This window comes from Anguilla anguilla, chromosome 10 (genome assembly GCF_013347855.1).
Source record: "Anguilla anguilla isolate fAngAng1 chromosome 10, fAngAng1.pri, whole genome shotgun sequence".
Lineage (NCBI taxonomy): Eukaryota > Metazoa > Chordata > Actinopteri > Anguilliformes > Anguillidae > Anguilla > Anguilla anguilla.
Window position 1 is genome coordinate 24655266 of NC_049210.1, and position 19619 is coordinate 24674884.

At 40.4% G+C, this 19619-nt stretch overlaps 1 pseudogene; it reads right to left on the reverse strand.

Annotated features, from left to right (window-relative positions):
• Positions 1-17491, reverse strand: part of LOC118206544 — a 72902-nt pseudogene extending 55411 nt beyond the window's left edge.
• Positions 17492-19619: the final 2128 nt, after the last annotated feature.

Genomic DNA, 19619 nt, shown 5'->3' on the forward strand with positions numbered 1-19619 from the left:
GGTATGAGTGTGTGAGTCTGCAATAGATTGGCGGCCTGTCCAGAGAGTATTCCTGCCTCTCGCCCAATGCACACTGGGATAGGCTCCAGCACCCCCCGCGACCCTGCTCAGGATAAGCGGGTACAGATAATGGATGGATAATTGAGCATCCATTCCCCGGTAGAGACTAATTTAATAGTCTGGATCTGGGATCTCATGATCACCAAGCCAGGAGCATGCCTGATGTCCCCCCCCCCCCCCCTCCCCCCCCCCCCCCCCACCCCCCTGCCTGTACCCATGCACAGTGATTCTACAAACTAAGCAAATAATATTCATAAGAATCCATAACAACCCAATAAAAAACATATAGTAGGGTTCTAAAACAGCTGTCACTTCCTAACTACAGCAGTATCACACAAAGTGCACTGGACAGGTACAACTTAAATACAGATTCTATTCTACAAATTTACGCTGAAATTGTTTATAATATACTATAATATACATCTTAGCCGGGTGGCATGTCCCTTACCTATACAGCACCAAGAGTTTTGCACTTTTCAGGGTTTCCAACAGAAATAACCACAATGACCAGAGACTCTCAGTCCTTAATAATATTAATTTCTCTATCTTCTGACCTCATGTGAACAGACAGAATTCACAAACAACTTCACATGTCCACACAATAAAGCCACATTTTGCATGTTGTCCTTCATCTTCTTCTTCTTCTTCTTTTTCCTGCTGATTGCACCATCACAAATGCTCCAGGCCCACAAAGAATATGTCTTCCCATTGGCCATTTAGCTACATCAGCCAATAAAAACATTAAATATACATGCAAAATAGATATTTATAGAAGATCACACTTAAAAAATTTTTTTTTTAAATTAGTCCCCTTAGCTAGTTCGCTAGTAGCTCGCTGGTAGCATGTCTGTCTATAGTGACCTTTGGATGAGTGAGAGGCATGGGTTCACCACCTCAGACGCCAGCAAATCTCTAACTTGCATGCTAACTAACAATTGCCTAAAAAATTATAGCTATTGCTTTTACAACTGTATGATCTTTGCAGAAACACATTTATATTTCTGAAATCCATTCTATAGCATTTCACATGCAAACCCCACATAATAGCATTTCATGATTAGGGTTGGGTATTGTTCACATTTTGATGATACCGCTGCTAAAACAGCACTCTTAAAACTTGAAACTATCATCTACCTTCTTTGAAAGAACGTGCAAATGATGACATAAAGATGTTCAGATTATATCACAATTATATCACAGATTATATGACAACGTTCAATACATATGTTTAGGAAAAGTCACAAAGGGGAGTCATAGGCTATGGATTTCTTCACAGCGAGTACAATGATTTTCTTAGAATAGAATAGAATAGAATAGAAAACTTTATTGTCCGTTAAATATAAAATAAAATGGAAATTTTCCATTTAAAGTGAGAACAGTCAAATTGACAGCTGTGCCATTTCTACTAACTACTTTTTAACTTATTATTACTTCAAATAATTTAGTAAACATTGGGTAGCTTCTTTGAAATACAGCTTGCTGAATTTGTGTGAGCTAAGATGGCCAATATTGATTCTTATAACTTGACCTAATTTTGATAGACTATAGCCGCGTTTCCACCGCAGGAACTTTACCCCGGAACTAGGAACCTTTTGAGGAACTCAGTGCGTTTCCACCGCAGGAACTAGGGTCTAAATTTAGTTCCGGGGGCTTTATTTTACCCCCCAAAAAGTTCCTGCTCGGGGGGTAGTACTTTCCGAAAGTACAGGAACCTTTTGGGTGGAGCTTGCAGCGTTGAACATTTCTGATTGGTCGAGTACTCGCAGCATTTTTTTGTTTATTTTCAGCCGCCATGTTTAAGCCGCAAACCAATTTATTTTCATAATAACTTCAAATCAAACTTGTATGTTATGCGGCGCAGTAGCCTAGTTTTGGTTATAGCCTGCCAACATCTTGGAATTATAACGTGTGCTCTTCTGTTCTTTTCTTGCTTTAGTATTCGTTTTATACATTTTTTTTTATAAAAAGCATTCGTGCTGGGACAGCATATTACGTACCAAAACATTCAAACGGATTAATTCGGTTGCTGAATATTTTCTTCCGGATTTTCTTTGTTAGCCCGTTGTAATTGACTCAAAAGGTTTGATACAGTTATGTGAGGTATGCGGTAGTTCTGCGTAATTCACATTGGTGATACAGTAAAAGCAAACTGGAAATCACCTTCCACACTTTTTGTCAGGGTAAAATAACAGGTTAATTCTAGTAATTGTCCCTTTAGTTTTTTTAGACTGCCGTAATTTTACTCTGCCATTCTTCAATTCCACAAAAAGACCAGGAAGACTATGGACTAATTTATGGTGCATGGTTCGCATCTGGAGGGCACACTTCGCTGCTCGGCTAGCAGTAACTTTGAAGGAAAGCACACGGTGGCTGTACCACTACTAATTTAAATTTTCACGCAAGTCCGAGTTTTCGTTCTATTCTTGTCATTTTGCGATTAGCCTATATGGAATTGATGATGAGAAAGTAATCAAACAGCAAATTGTTTACAACGTGTGCATGTGTTCTGCTGTTGTTGCCAGTTATACATATAAATGTGAATGCATTCTGTCGCTTCGGATGTCAAGACATGAAAGCGAATGTTCGCATAAAAACATAATGAATGTGTTTGAGAGGATATATAAAACAGTTACAATCTGACTATTGGCCTGTTATATCCTATTTGTTGCATAACAACGGTCCAAGTTCAACTACCAACGACAGTTTCGCTTGTCAACGGTAAAATATGCCTAAACGGCTGCAGAAGAATATTTCAATTCCAGGTGATTAAATCGATAAAAAAAAATACAAAATACAAAAGTAACCATATATAATCATTGTTGGTAACCCGTTGTATATAAGTGGAATAAACCACTCTGGGCTGTCCCGGTTATTAGAAAATAATGCAGGCTACTTTGGTGATAGTATGAGGTTACAGAAGAAATCATAGGACAGATGGACCGACGACAACGTCGCTTTTTCATACGTCAGTGGGCTAATTTGCCTAATCTTCGCGGGACTTTAGACCGCGGTGGAAACGCAGACAACCATGGGCTGAAGGAACCTTTTAGTTCCTGGTAAAGTAGTTCCTGGGACTAAAAGTTTTTAGTACTTTTGGTGGAAACGCGGCTTAAATGACCAAAAGTATCAGGACACCTCTTAGTCTGGGGCTGCTTTTCATGGTTTGGGCTAGGCTCCTTAATTCCAGCAAATTGCCTAGGCTTAATGCTACAGTATACAATCAATCTAGATGATTCTGTGCTTCCCTTCACAGTTTAGGGAAGGTCCTTTTTCCCACGGCGCACAGGAACTGCCGCTGTGGGCTATGCATGGCAAATTGTGGTCACTAGATTGCCAAAAGTGGCGGGCCTAGATTTTGCAGGTTTGTATTAACGACTTATAGACAGTGCTTTGTACGTGTGAGCATTTTTGTATGCTGAAAATGTGTCTTCAGATTTGCAATATTCTTGAATAACATGCACATTTCATATCTCGAGAGTGAGGTTTGTTCGTGAAGTGGGTATGTGCTTAGTGAGTGGTGAGCTGTACCTTTTCTCTTCATCCTCATGGCAAGACACTTCTGGTAGCGGCAGTACTGGCAGCGGTTTCTCTGGCGCTTGTCAATCAGACAGACCTTATTGTCCCTGCAGGTGTAGCTCAGGTCCTTCCTCACGGTTCTCTTAAAGAAGCCCTTGCAGCCTTCACAGCTGTACACCCCATAGTGTTTACCTGCACACGCACACAACAGTGTTTTCATGTGCATTCACACTTACTTACTAAAGTGTTAACTTAAATACACAGAAAACAACGATTGTCTAAACCCATAGAAAACAGTGTTTACATGCCCATTCATACCAGCACACTTAGAAACACACAATACAATTATTACCTAGACACACAATAGTGTTTTTTACATGCACATTCACACCTACACACATAAGAAAGGGTTGACTTAGACTAAACAAGTACTGTTTAGCGCTGGTGGGGAGTAGTTAGGTGAGGTAGAGTTTAGGGCTCAGTTGTATGGCACCCACCTGATGAGCGGTCCCCGCAGATGGCACAAATGTGTTTAGTGAGGTAGAGGGGGCTGCTGGAGGGCTGGGCAAGGTTTTTTCACCCCGTTCAGACCTAGGGGTGCCTTGATGTCCTCTGAGCTGCTCACCGAGTTCATGGGGGAGCTGAGCTGGAACCCAGAGCGAGGGAGGGACAGGTAAGGTTGCAGTGCACTGCATGCTGGGGTACATGGAGAGGAATGGTGCATGCCAGGAAACATAAAGAGAAGGACAATTGAGGTTGCAATGTGGCTTTTACTGGGATACACAGTGAGAGGTTTAAGTGCATCATCTGCGACCCCTGCAAACCCTTCTTTCCGGTTCCATCGCAATTGCGATGTGTCGACCCCTTACGGGATACAACGTTATCACGTGATTTATTGCCGTTACTAGCCTTTAGGCTAAAATTATAGCACGGCAAGCTAAGTAGTCATCTAAACCTGAATGGATGCTCAAATAGCTAAACAGGAACTGTAGCTAGATAGCAGCTGGCTTTCTTTTGGAGTTTAATGAAAAACCGCTAGGTTTATACACATATCCACCAACTAGCTAATGTTCGCTATCTGTGTAATTCACAACTGCTACCTCAAGAGGAAAACTCTCAAAGTACACAATCATGTGGCACAAATTATCCAATAAGAAGTTGATACATTGCAATCGCAATGGAACCGGAAAAAGGGGATAACCGACGGTGCAGGGGACGCAGATGGTGTATTTACAGGTTAGAGGTAAGACTGGAGTTGTGCATGCTGGGATACAGAGAGGGTGGGACAGGTGAGTGTGCTGAGCAACCTGGCTACAATCTGGGTCAAATCCACCCATGCTAGTATGAGTAACAATAAAAAAAGCAGAACCAGTGGGCTTCCTTAGGCTGTGATTCTGCCATTTTTATGTTGATATTTACTAGAGTTTGTGCACTGATAGCTAGGCCTATTGTGGATTTCATCACAAGGAACACCCAATGTACTCATCGGCCTGCAGCCAGACTAGTTTAAATCTTACCTTAACCTCTTAGTGCAAAGCCCCTAGTGGTCGGCACGCCGGCGTGCCTAGATTGCTCAATTCAGACATGCTGTGCTCCTGCAACCAAATTATTGAGTTGAAAACACAAACTCAGTGTTCTAGATGTATTAGTAGACAATTCAGGACAACTATGCCGAATACAGAGTTTCGCAGCGCCACCATTGTCACGCTGGTCGTGCATTTACCAAGCACCCCCTCCCTACAGTCTCATCTGTAACTACACCTTCCACGCATGACACACTGGACAATAGTGTCGATTTGGGCATACATGAAAACATTATTTTACCACTATAAATTTGTATTCCATCGTAGTAACAAGATAAAGCCAACAATACCCGAAGGTATGCCAGTACAGCTGTGAAAAACGCTGCTCTGAAATAAACAAGATGAATTTTTCAAAAATGATACCATGTCATTCTACTGTCAATATCTGTGACTAAATATGGAATAAATATACGACCTTTGTCCCTTTCCAGACGGAGTGGTCATATATTGTCTTGGGCAATCCGTTTGTGAAACACACGCTCATTTGTGACGCCGGGGTACCTTCCAAAATAGCTGTGTGTAATACCACACATGATGTTTTCGGTGTTGCCTTCCTTTGTAGTACAATCTAGCTTGATCGAAACACAATCATTCCAATAGGTGACAGAATAAGCTTTCTAACGATGTATAATGTGTCTAATTTTACTTTTGGAAAAGTGTTTTTTTATAGCTCAGCGTAAGCAAAGGTTTAGTCTCATTGCAGCTGCATTACGCATTTAGTCTGTGGTAGCAGTAAAAGACACTGCACCTGGCAAAATTTTATCGATGACTTTCGTTATTTCTTGGAAAATACTATTATTCTTGAGAAATTCTGAGCGTGGCTAAGGCATATGTTTGCTGATAGACCTAGCTGATATACTGTTTTCTGGGCTAAGTTAGAACTGGGGAGCGACAGGATTCATTCTGTCTCTGCCTGTATCTACTGAACACAGATAAATATTTCATCATCCAAATGAAAGTGTTACTGCTGAAAATATTTAAGTTATATACATTATTTTTTAAATTAAGTGTCTTTAAATAGGTTAGTGGTATTTTAGAATGAGGATAGTTCACACTGTAACATAAGCGTTCGTTGGTTTACTTGTAGTTTGTGTTTAATGTATGTACCGTATATGACCTCAACTGGAACAAAACGTGGTGGACAGTTGAACATAATGTCATCCCATCCCCATACAAGAAAACATCACAGACTGTAGAGTGCAGAAAAACATACTAGCGTTAATGATTACACATTTAGATACTGTACCACAGTGTGATAATGTTTTTACATTATTTTTAAAATCATATATCAATGTTTCACCTTAAACATTCACAAGGGGCACAGTTATATGCTTTATAATGGACAAAACGCATTTAATTTATTTTTTGAGAGATTTTGGATATGTTTCAGGACCCCTAGATATTTTAAGCCACTGTACTGACGGAAAGCTTGTAATTCCCACTTGAAAATGATGCAACAGTGAGTTTCTTCAGTCAAACAGTTGATTTGTAGTGGATATATGTGGAGACACTGGGTACACTGCTTACTTTTTGATTCATAGTTCTTTAGTAGTCCTGTGTATCCACCCTTTGACACACTTGTGGTCAAGGAGTTTTTGATCCAGGACATGTATAGTTTATCAATCTATAGCAATCTCTCAGTATTTAATTTCGAACTAAATAACAGCAAATTGATTTTCAATTTTTTGTCAAGACAATTGCATTTGTGGCACTTTAGTTTATATTCATAATTTAAGAAGAAATAATGTAAGTTAGTATTGTAATTGGTACAACTGTCTTGCTTCATTTAAGCCATTTTTCAAGTCTCTGTGACGCACACATCTGGAGTTATAAAGCTTTAAATAGGGTACCCCCTAAATGGGCAAGGATTGGCCAGATTTGGCATGTGCGCAAAGGGGTTAAAGAAGGTCAACATTAATGACTAGGTTATGTAGTTCATTGCCAACCGGAGTCTTTTCCACATGGGTTAGTTTGGCATGATGAATGGTGGGTCTCATAAGATGTTATCAAAATGGCAAATAATGGCAATAAATTCCCTGTTTTGCTTGTAACTCCTGTCTCTAACATGCTGTTTTTAAAACATTAAGTGAACATAAGGTTCAACAAAAAACAAGAAGTCTGGTGAACTAATCTAAGCACTTTTATGACACCAGTAGGGCTCTCACTCGTGCCTACATGACTGATACTCAACGGCAATACTGCAACTGCCAAATGGTTGGTAATTTCTGACATCATTTAGTTTGAGTAAGGAGGAAAAACAGCATAACAGGGGGGACAAAAGAAATTGATTTTACTTTAATTAATTTAAATTTTACTTTACTTAAGAAATTTTAATGCAAGCCGTCAAATATCAATCAAGTATTCAGACCGGACATTTATGCTGTCCAGTCACTACCACAAACTGGGCATTTGAAATAATTTGAAAAAAGGACATACGGGTCCAAAACCAGGCACCTGGAAATCTTACGTACATTACACTTCAATCTGCACCCACAGACAGAAAAAGAAATACAGAGAAGCACAGGTGCTTCAAAGAGAATATGATTACATACAGAAAAATAATGCATTCTATAAACTGGCAAAAATAGCAAATGTAATTCCAAGATCAATGTCATGTAAAATCTTGACATTAACGCCATGAATTCTTATCCTGTCGTCAGATGAGTATTCTAAAAGTTTTTTTCCAATTAATTTAAAACATTTATGGGTCCCAGACTTCCAGCCTTATGAGCCACGGCTCCAGACAAAAAAAGCTGAACCATTGCATATTGCCATATATTGAAAAATATACTGCAGCATACAGTAAGCTTGTTTGGTACAAAGATATATTGTTCCTTGATTTGACTCTGTACTCCACAATTTTAGATTTGTAATCAAACAATTCACATGAGGCTAAACTGCACATATTCAGCTTTTATTTTGTACACTTTGGCTTCACAATGTAGAAATTACAGCACTTTTCTACATAGGCCCCCATTTCAGGGCACCATAATGTTTGTGACATATTAATGTTATGTAAATGAAAGCAGCCACGTTTCATACTTTGTCGCATATACTTTGTCGCATATACTTTAACCCCTTAGCACACATGCCAAATCTGGCCAATCCTTGCCCATTTAGGGGGTACCCTATTTAAAGCTTTATAACTCCAGATGTGAACTCAACAGAGACTTGAAAAATGGCTTAAATGAAGTAAGACATTTGTACCATTTACAATACAAATGCAGATTATTTTATATTCATAATTTTGGAAGAAATAAAGTGCCACAAATGCAATTGTCTTGGCAAAAAATCAAAAATGAATTTGCTCGTTTTTAGTTTGCAATGAAATACTGAGAGATTGCATATATACAGCAGGTTAAACTATACATGTTGTGGATCAAAAACGTCTTGACCACAAGTTCACTAAACAGTGTACCCAGCGTCTCCAAATCTATCCAAAATGTCTAAATTATGCATTGCTGTAAATCACAAGATATTCACATATTTCACTACAAATCAACTGTCTCAGGAAACTCACGCATCATTTTCAAGTGAGAATTACAAGCTTTCCATCAGTACAGTGGTCTAAAATATCTAGGGGTCCAGAAACATACCCAAAATCTCTCCAAAAATGAATAAAATGCTTTTTGTCCATTATAAAGAATATTTGAGCTCGTTATGAAGGTTTAAGATGAAACACTGATATCAGATTAAAAAATAATGCAAAATATTGTCACAAAATGTGGTACAGTAACTAAATGTGTAAGAATTAACTCTTGTATACATTTCTGTACTCTCGTATGTTTTCTTGTATGGAGATGGAACGACATGAAAACAATTTTCAACCGTCCACCACGTTTTGGCAACATTCCAACTAACTTTGTTTACACGGACAGAAATATTCCGATATTAACCCAATTAAGACAATACTCTGAATAAGGCACTGCCATGAAAACAGCATTTTCTGATTACCTTAACTCGAATAAGGTCATAGTTGGAGTAAGCAATAATCGAATTAACCTTGGAGTGGTGATGGACAACAGACTGTCCCTCTCCCAGAACATCACGGCGGTGAGTCGAACGTGCAGGTTCTTCCTGTACAACATCCGGAGAATCCGCCCCTTCCTCACCACCTACGCAACCCAGCTCCTGGTTCAAGCGATGGTCCTGTCCCGCTTGGACTACTGCAACTCGCTACTGGCTGGTCTGCCAGCATCCGCCATCAGACCCCTGCAGCTCATCCAGAATGCTGCAGCGCGTCTGGTCTACAACCTCCCCAGACATTCCCATGTCACCCCCCCTGCTCACTGACCTCCACTGGCTGCCTGTTATGGCTCGCATCAAATTTAAGTCCTTGGTGCTTGCATACCAGGCAGCTAAGGGGTCAGCACCAGGGTACATTCAGAGGATCATCAGACCCTACACACCAGCCAGACCTCTCCGTTCTGCCACCTCTGGACGCTTGGCACCTCCCCCTCTTCGCGTCTGCACTTCCCGCTCCCGTCTGCTGTCTGTCCTGGCCCCTCGCTGATGGAATGACCTCCCCGTGACGGTCAGAACAGCAGAGAATCTCACCACTTTCAAACGCAGACTGAAGACTCATCTCTTCAGGCTGCACCTCTCCCCACCCCTCCCTAGCCTATAGTTCAGTTCACTGTACCTAGCTAGTATAATTTGATTATATTAGTGTATCTGGCAGGATTGTTTTTGTATGATTAGGTGTGATTCCAGTGCTAGTTTGTACTTGGTAGGATTCTTGCTTGCTGAACAAGCTTACTCTACAGGGTTGGAGTCCTGATCGATGTGGTCACTTCTGGCACTACGATCCTTACTTCACTCTAGTGTTTCTTTTGCGCCTCTACATCATGAAACCTATGCACTTGTTGTACGTCGCTCTGGATAAGAGCGTCTGCTAAATGCCTATAATGTAATGTAATGTAAAGACATGCAGAGTATTCCGATCTTAGTTGCATTATTGAAGTGCATTGTAGACATGTATACACCTTAATCGCACTATAACGTCCTATTGGAGTTTTCGCAGCATTTTGCGACACCTACGTCAGTCAAACGGCTTGACGACGCATGCCCTAGCTCCCACCGAGTGTTTTCTTGTTTACAGAAGAAAACATGACTGCCGCCGTTAAAAAGAAGTCCAGAAGAACATTTTTGGGTTGAGGCTGAAACTATCATCATGCTCCGTGTTTTGAGGGAAATGGATATCATGACGTTTTTTGGATGGGCGCAAACATCCCAATGGGGATGTTTTCAAAAAGGCTGCTGACTGAATGAAGGTTATATGCGTTTGCCTGAACAAGTTCGCAACCAATGGAAGATGCTCAAAAGCAGCAGGTTTCAGGTCAAATTTCAGAGGGAACGTCGGGCGTATGATGTAGGGGACCTAATGTGGGCATGCGTCTCGTAAGCCATTAATCGGACTATGCTCTGTAGCATGTAGCACGTGGGGGCGTTCCTGCTCCGAGGCTAGTCTGAACCGATTATCTGCCTAAATGGTCCTGTAGTGTGACGGCTTTACAGACATAATCTTAATGTTACCGACTGGATCGGAGTCTCCCCAATCTCGAATCGTAAATATCAAACATGTTTGATATTTACGACTTGAAATCCTGTAGTGTGAAAGGAACAGCAATGGAATATTGAGCAGAAACCCTCAATAGCCAATGAGAGCGAGCTGACCGGGAAGCGTCACCAACCAAATTTTTTTAGCCTTGCTGAAACCGAAGAAGTTCTCTGCGGACGAAATTGTTTTATACTCGATGCGGTTAGGCAACCGCACGTAGCAACAAAAGTATCAATATTATTGTATTATGTATATATGTAATTATTGTGACGTTGCCGGCAGTGTGGTCTGGGAATCAGTTTGTGGAAATAAAAAAAAGTCCCTGGAATCGCCACTGTGAAATTGTTTAGTATAAACGCCAAGTGTGTGGTCCTGCGTCTTGACTGAATCGTCTGGTGTGTGCGTTCTAACGATTAAAATATTAAAAATCGGTTAAATCTGTTGTTATATCTGTGGTCTCCCACGTCTTTAAAATCGGTTAAGATTTGAAAATCCTCTAGTGTGCACCAGGATTATGCAACTCATGTAAACACCTTAATCGAAATATTGTGAATGCGATGATGAGAAAAAAATTGGTTACGCTGACCTATAAAACGCTATTCCAAAAGCAAAATTAGACGTTATACATCGTTAGAAAGCTTATACTCTCACCAACTGAATAAATGAATTGTGAATCAAACCAGACTGTACTAAAAAGGGCGACAACGCCGTAAACAACAGGTGTGGTATTACGCACAGATATTTTGGAAGGTACCCAGGCATCACAAATGCACGTATATTTCACAAATGGATTGTCCAAGACAATACGCGACCACTGCAGTCACAAAAGGGACATCTCTACGCGTGAAACCAATGGTACGGTTGTATATTTATTCAATATTTAGTCCCAGATATTGACTGTAGAACGACATGGTATAATTTTTGAAAACTTTGTCTTGTTTATTTTGTTAAAAAAAGTGTATTATTATTAATGCGTTATTATCGCGTTAACCTTGACAGCCCTAATAATTTCCGTAAATACAGTGAGCACCATAATTCATTGGACAGTGACACATTTTTTGTTATTTTGGTTCTGTACTCTAGCACGTTGAGTTTGAAAGGATACAATGACAATGAGGTTGAAGTGCAGACTGTCAGATTTAATTTGAGGGTATTTTCATGCATATCGGATGAACTGTTTAGAAATTATAGAACCTTTCGTACATAGTCCCCCCCCATTTTCGGGCATCAAAAAATATTGGACAGTTTAACATAATGTAGAATAAAGTAATCATTTTTAATATTTGGTCGCATATCCTTTGCATGCAATGACTGCTTGAAGTCTGCAATGCATAGACATCACCAGACGCTGGGTATCTTCCCTGGTAATCCTCTGCCAGGCCTGTACTGCAGTCATCTTCAGTTCCTGCTTGTTTCGGGGACTTTTTGCCTTCAGTCTCCTCTTCAGCATGTAAAATGCATGTTCAATTGGATTCAGATTCGGTGATTGAATCGGCCAGTCAAGGATTTTCCACTTTTTGGCCGTCAAAAACCCCTTCGTTGCTCTAGCAGTATGTTTCGGGTCATTGTCTTGTTGCATGATGAAGTGCCGTCCAATGAGTTTGGAGGCATTTGGTTTCATCTGAGCAGATAAAATATTTCTGTAGACTTCAGAATTCATTGTTCTACTTCTGTCTGCAGTCACATCATTTATGAAGACAAGTGAGCCCGTTCCACTGGCAGCCATACAGGCCCAAGCCGTAACACCCCCTCCACCATGTTTCATGGATGAGGTGGTATGCTTTGGATCATGGGCATTTCCTTTTTTTCTCCACACTTTCCTCTTTCCATCACTCTGGTACATGTTAATCTTTGTCTCATCTGTCCACAAGACTTTGTTCCAGAACTCTTGGGGCTCTTTTAGGTGCTTTTTAGCAAACTGTAATCTCGCCTTTCTGTTCTTCAGGCTTATCAGTGGTTTGCATCTTGTAGTGTACCCTCTATAGTCCTGCTAGTGTAGTCTTCGTATGGTAGACTTTGACACATCTACACCTGCACCCAGGAGAGTGTTTTTGATCTGTTGGGCTGTTGTCAGGGGGGTTTTCTTCACCATAGAGAGTATTCTCCGGTCATCCACTACAGTGGTCTTCCTCGGTCTACTGGGTCTTTTCACATAATTGAGTTCACCAGTTGTTTTTTTCTTGTTAATGATGAACCAAACTGTTGACTTGGGCATGCCCAGGGTTTTTGCAATGTTCCTGATTGATTGATTTTCATTTCTGAGCCTTATGACGGCCAGCTTAATTTGCATCGACACTGCTGTCTTCCTCATGTTGTCACACACCAACAACAATCTCCAAAGGCAATTGCAAAGTCTACAATCACGACTAGACATCAACAGCTCTCTTCTGCATTCACTAACGACACAAATGAATACACCTGCCTAACGAAACACATCTGTGAAGCCAATTCAACAAATACTTGTAGTACCTTAAAATGGAGGGACCATGTACAAAAGGTGCTGTCACTTCTAAACGGTTCATTCGATATGGATGAAAATACCCTCAAATTAAAGCTGACAGTGCACTTCAACCTCATTGGCATTGTGTCCTTTCAAACTCCAAGTGCTAGAGTAAAGAACCACCAAAATAACAAAAAATGTGTCTCAGTCCAATGAATTATGGTACTCGTTGTATCTCTGTAACCACATTAATGGTAATTAATCACAAAGAACTAATTTTTCTGTGAAGTGATTGCATTTGCTGAAAGCCTCAAGAGACAGGAAATTAAATTAATCAGCCCACCAAGGTGTAACAGCATATATCTTTGACAACTGCTACAGCCCAGTATATGTCTACTGTACTTCAAACAACATCACCACTAGGCAGATTACTTAAGACTCAAAACTTCTCTCAAAGAACAGAATGAGATCTTAGAATGTAGTGTCAGGATCCGTTGAATTTATATTGAGTTAGGTTTGCGCAAAAAGGTAGGAGGAGGAGTCAGGGCTAAGGAGGAACGGCTGCAGAGAGGGTGTGTCTATCCCCGGAGATCTGTGGGCAAGTTGAGGGGTAAAGCCTCTGTGGTAAAGAGAGGGAGCAGGAGTGCAGCTTAAAACCATGCCATACCTGTGTGCTCACCAGCACAGCAGGAACTGAGTTGCACAGCAGATCTGCAGCACACAGCAAACACTGTGTGTGTGTGTGTGTGTGTTTGGCCTCTCAGTGTATATCACAAACCAAAACTAGATCCCCCTTGGAAAAAACTGTGCTTCAATAAATGGAATGCATTTAAAGATGTACTAATTCTGATAAGCTCTTGTACTAAAATTCAACACTCAAATCTCAAGGCAATAATGTGGCAGCTGCTAAAAAGTCGGCCACTAGTCCAGAGACACTCAAATCAGGTTCGCAGAGCCAGCAGTATTGCTGGTTTTTGTTCTTGTCCTTCTGTTTTTTGTTTTTTTGTTTTGTTCTAATTAGGACTGATTTAAACCTGAGACACAATGTGTGTTAAATCTCCGGCCAAGCAGTGGCATCAATCAATCAATTCACTATCAAGTAGAAAAGAAAACCAGCAGTATTTCTGGCCTTGAGGGCCAGATTTCAGTATCCCTGTAAAAGACTGTGATGTGTAATTATGGCTACAGCTGCATGCAAGGGAAGAGACCAATTTAAAGCACAGCCATTCTCAGGCTTAGCCACATTTCAAAACAGTGACTGTTAAAATTTCACCAGGGGTGGAGTGGGGACGGAGGCGGACAAGGAAAGTTATGAGAGGCACAGCGGTCAATCGTTGTTGTATCTGTGGTTAAGGTAACACTACAACTGAAATGTCTCATGGCCAAAACTGTTGATGACTAGGTATCACCAAACATTATAATTATTATGCAGAGACCTTGTGATGGAGTTTATAGTGTGGCCAACTCTGAACCCACAGATGAATACCTCCATGCAGACAGGGGTTTTATTCTTTGTTATGGCACGTCCTGCAATGAGATCCCATTCCAGTGATAAAAGCCGGAATCTAGACATCTAAGGGGGGCGAAAATCTAGGTCGAGAAATGTTTTGACATAAACAGACTAGGTTAACGTACAATATAACTCAGGTTTTACCTGAATATAGCGTGGCTACATCCTATGTTGGCTAGAAAACTTTCACTTTTCAACGAAGTGTAGCCGAGTTTTCACCAGAATGGAATTTCACAGGGTCTTCACCACAAAAGTATTAAATGGGATCTCTATCGGAGGGAGGGAGGAAGGACTGTTTGCTGTGCTTTACAAAAGGTATTGCCACTCCTCATGCCTTTGCATAAAAAGCAGAATGGAAAGGCTGTCCCACCCAGCTCTGAGTGCTTACAAACCCTGACCTTTTTAGCTGTCTGACATACATAAACACCTTATTCATTCAACTGAATGATTATACCCCTTGGGCATTCCAACTGGCAAGGTGAAAACCTTTACCTCTGTTATGTGTTATTTTGCCGGTTAATTTGTGATGAAGTAACTAAGTAAATGGCCACCATTGGAGAAAGACACCTTTCAGAGTGCAGCAAAACCCATCAAATGAAAACCAGAGCTCACATAACTACAAAAAACAAAGTCCGAGTGGCAAGCCAAAATGTACTGTATGATTCTTGGCAACAAAAAAATTTCAGACTTAAGCAAGAATCCACACCAAAAGAAAAACAAACAAAATGAAGCCCTAAAGACAAGAACAACACTTCTGCGTGAGGACATGCAGCTAGGTAGGGTACTTCAGGACAAGAGAGACTCACGAATGGTAAAGCAAGGACATGTCATTGAATTCGGTTTGGTGATGCTAACAAGCACAGAGATTCTGAAAGGTGTGAATTTTGTGTCTCTGGGGTTTGTACTCTCTCCCTGCTCCATGTGATTCTACAAAACCGCGCCATCACTGGATGTGGCTGTTGCTCAGTTCAAGGCTTCAGGGTGAGAATATGGTGGGCTCTGTCGAGCTCGAGCAATGAGTGTGTCAGGGCGGGGCGCGGGAATGGACCCAAAAGCAGAGTGCCAAAAACACAAAACTCCAAGGTGGGGAAAACAAAAGACTTTAATGCTAAGAACGGGGAACAAAGGGAACAAAAAGCCTCGCAGGGCGGTAAAGAAAAAACAAAGAAAACCTCAAAAACGCAGAAAAACAAAAATACAAAAATCCCAAAAAATGCAGAGAACAGAGTAGACAAGGAACAGGCAGGCTACGAAAGGCAAGGAACACGCACGCAGGTAACAAAGCCACAAACAGGTAACAGGCAGGAACAGAACCGCAAGAATCCAGCGCCTGAGTGAGGGAAGAGGGAGACTTAAGTAGAAGAACGCAGACGAGACACAGGAGGGCACGATGAACAATCAAGCCACAGAGAGGGAAGGGAACACGAGACAAAACGCAACTAATAATGAGATGATTGGAAACAATAAAACAATTAACTGAACACAAAGCAGAGGTGCCGCCATCTGGCGGCCCAACAGAGAATAACAAGGGGGGAGGACACAGAACCCTGACAGAGAGTTTAAGAAATTTTAAAAAGAGTATTCTGAAAAGAATTTTCTGCAAATTCTGGTTCGCCAAATACAAATATTCTAACTAGGGACGAACCCTAGTTAGTATGTTTCAGCAGTAGGATGAGGTCAAAAAATGAAATTTGTGGTATTTTAATATGAATAATGTTGGCTTACACTGTAGTAAAAGTGGGCTGGCATCGCCACATGTGCTCCATTTTCCTGTCAAATGGAAGTCCGCAAGAAATAACTTACAATATAAAGTGTCAGCTTCACAAAGTGATCTTTGTCTCCATCATGGTTATAAAATCAGGTGCACAGAGGGACTGAGTCAGTAAAAGTGGTGGCGAGATCCTACATTCATATTCTGGGCCCCAGATCAGTGGGAAATGATCACAGACACCTGTATTCAACTGCCCATACAGTGCTGCTTAGCACTTATTCCATTGGAGCAGTGAGAAAGACACGTGTGTGTGTGCGCGCGCATGTGAATCAAAGTTTGTCTAAGAGACTGAGCTTGGTCTTGGATGAGATCAATGTAGCATTTAGCGATGGAGACTTGGGGTGCTCTTTATGGAGAAACCCAGTTGGGTTTGGTGGTCATTTGTTGTTATATCTTGCTTTATTGTTCTTCCTGCTGCTTTTGCAATTTCCACTCTAGTGTAACCATGGCAGACAGACATGATTTAGACAGCAGTTTAGACTGCAAGTTATTTTTTAAAACACAGTAAAAGAACAGACTGTTTCAGAATCAACAAACCTCTTTTTCCACTTGTTCCTTTAATATGAAATAGAGAAAACATAAAAGACATTCATGAATCATAATACCCATGACCATACATTTCACTGGATATATATACAGTATTTTATACAATGAAAGTGTGGAGTGCTGAGTACCTTAGACACAAACATCAAAGAATAATTATTTATTATTGGCTCAAGGTGATTCTTGAGGGAACATGTTTTATCCTATAATGTTTTTGAATATCATCTTTCATGAATCAATCATAATTAAATATAATGCATTTTTAGAGCCACACCGTCACAATGATGTTGTTGTTCAATTAACTTGTTGTTCGTAGGTAATTAATGCAGGGAAAGAGGTGGTGCAGGGTAGGCCAAACCACTAGAGGGGGCATAGAATGTAAATGCCCTGCATTTCGGCCTTAATGCCCTTTTAAAAATAACAACCTACCTTGTGGCTTGCCTTTAAATCTGCATTGCCTTTGTGCCTTTTGGAGAAGAGAATCTGCTGATCCCCACTCATGAAAATAATTCTCGAGTGTTTTTTTCACTGCATGTCGAAGTGCTGTTGTTTCACAGGATTTCCATAGCCCAAATGACATCCTTGTCCCTTAGTAGCATGATTGTCTACCTGCTCTTCTACATTGTGCTCTCAAATATTCACATCAAGCATACACCAGTGTATAGCTACATTGTCCATTAAAAAATCCTTCCGGTAAGCTTTATATACAACACTGGGGCGGCAGTGTAGTATAATGGGTAAGGAACTGGTCTTGTAACCTAAATGGCGCAGGTTTGATTTCTGAGTAGGACACTGCCGTTGTACCCTTGAGCTAGGTACTTCATTGCATTCCTTCAGTGTATATCCAGCTGTATAAATGGATGCAATATAAATGCTGCTGCCTTCTGAATTCATTGGTACCCTATAAGGATTTTGCTTTATCAAGGCCAAACTGGCCTTGACCTAAAAATAATTAAATACAGGGCAGAGTGGCAGAGAGTGTAGAAGGAGTGCAGAGTAGAGTGGTAGAGGGAATGCACAGTAGAGTAGTTGGGGGTATAGAGGGAACACGGGCTAGAGTAGTAAAGAGTATAGAGGGAACACAGGCTAAGGTAGTAGAGAGTATAGAGGGAATGCAATTTCAGGATACTCAGATACACTGGCAAAATGGAAATATAATGAGGGGCACATGTGATGCCATTTCAGTCAATAGAACATGTTTTTAAAAACTTAGTGGTTGCCATCTTTGTTCTGTGTGGAAACTAGCTTGATTGCTAACTAATAATTGCCAGACAATTACAACTATTACTTTTACAGTTGTATAATCTTTGTGGAAAGCTAATTTATATTTCTGAAATGTATCCTCAGATCCAAGCACATCTTAAATGTGCAAATCCCACATGATATCGTTTCATTACTAGGGCATCATTGCCAGAATTTAGACAGTTTTGCTTTTGGCAGTTTTTATAACGCTACCTTCTGTCACTGACTTAGTCGACAGAGCAAGTGTAACGTTGGTGAATAAAGACAGCACTAAAATTGCATTGCAATTCAGTCCAATACATACCGGTCATATGGGAACTGGTGCTATAATGCAACCGGGTTTTGGTACCCAACCCTCTTCATGACTCAGACAGCAACACGACAACAAAGTTGGCACTAAAACCTATAATAACAATAGACTACTATTGCAGGCTTTGCCCAGCCATGAGGGCCTGCATCTGGGTAATATTGGAGTCCATTATATACAGTGATGAATTTGCCATAAGCACACAGGCAAGACAAATGACGTTCAATTCGACCATTTATGGCCATATAAGTAAGTGTTTATAACTTTATAATCAGAATGCTCAATGCATATGTTTATGAAAAGCCACCAAAAGCCATATGGTTTTCACACACATTTACTGATTTTTTTAAAGTGACAACAGTCAAATTGCTGCTGTGGCGTCTCTAGTATTAATTACTTTTTAACTTAGCTACTGTAGCTACCTTCCAAATGCCATGTTTTTGAATTAATATTAGGTAGCTCAGTAGATCATCTACCAACATGCAAATAATTAGTAACGTCGGGGAAATTAATATAAAAATTAATATAACTTACCTCAGCTACGAAATACTCCGTAAAAGACACGTGGACATGTCACCGTTGTTACTTTGACAGCGTAATTTCCCTGCTGATACGATACCCCTCCCCCTACTTAGCCTAGTGAAAGCATTTTCATCTATTCAACAGCTATTCAATCAAGCTCATACAAATTCAGTGCGCGGATTCCATGAATACAGTACTAGGGAATGAAATTGAAAGACTAAGTGAAAGGGATGAAAATGCCAACGAGCTTTGATTGATTCTCGTGGGTTTAAACATTCTTTTATCTGATCCAAGAAAAAAACGAACTTTCAGGTAAGGAATTCTGGTAACAATTTCGGTAGCCTATAGCCTATCAAATAGCAACATGTACTTTTATATTTCGACTCAAATTTTCATTCATTTTCAGCAGCTGATTTGAGACCTTCTCAAGCCGATATGTTTTGAGGACATCGATTAGTTTACGTTAATGTTAGTTGTTTAACACAATCTTTAAGTCTAATAGTAATGACAAATCAGTATTACTACAAATAAACCTGGCGAAAAAACATCCAAATAAGTAGGCAGA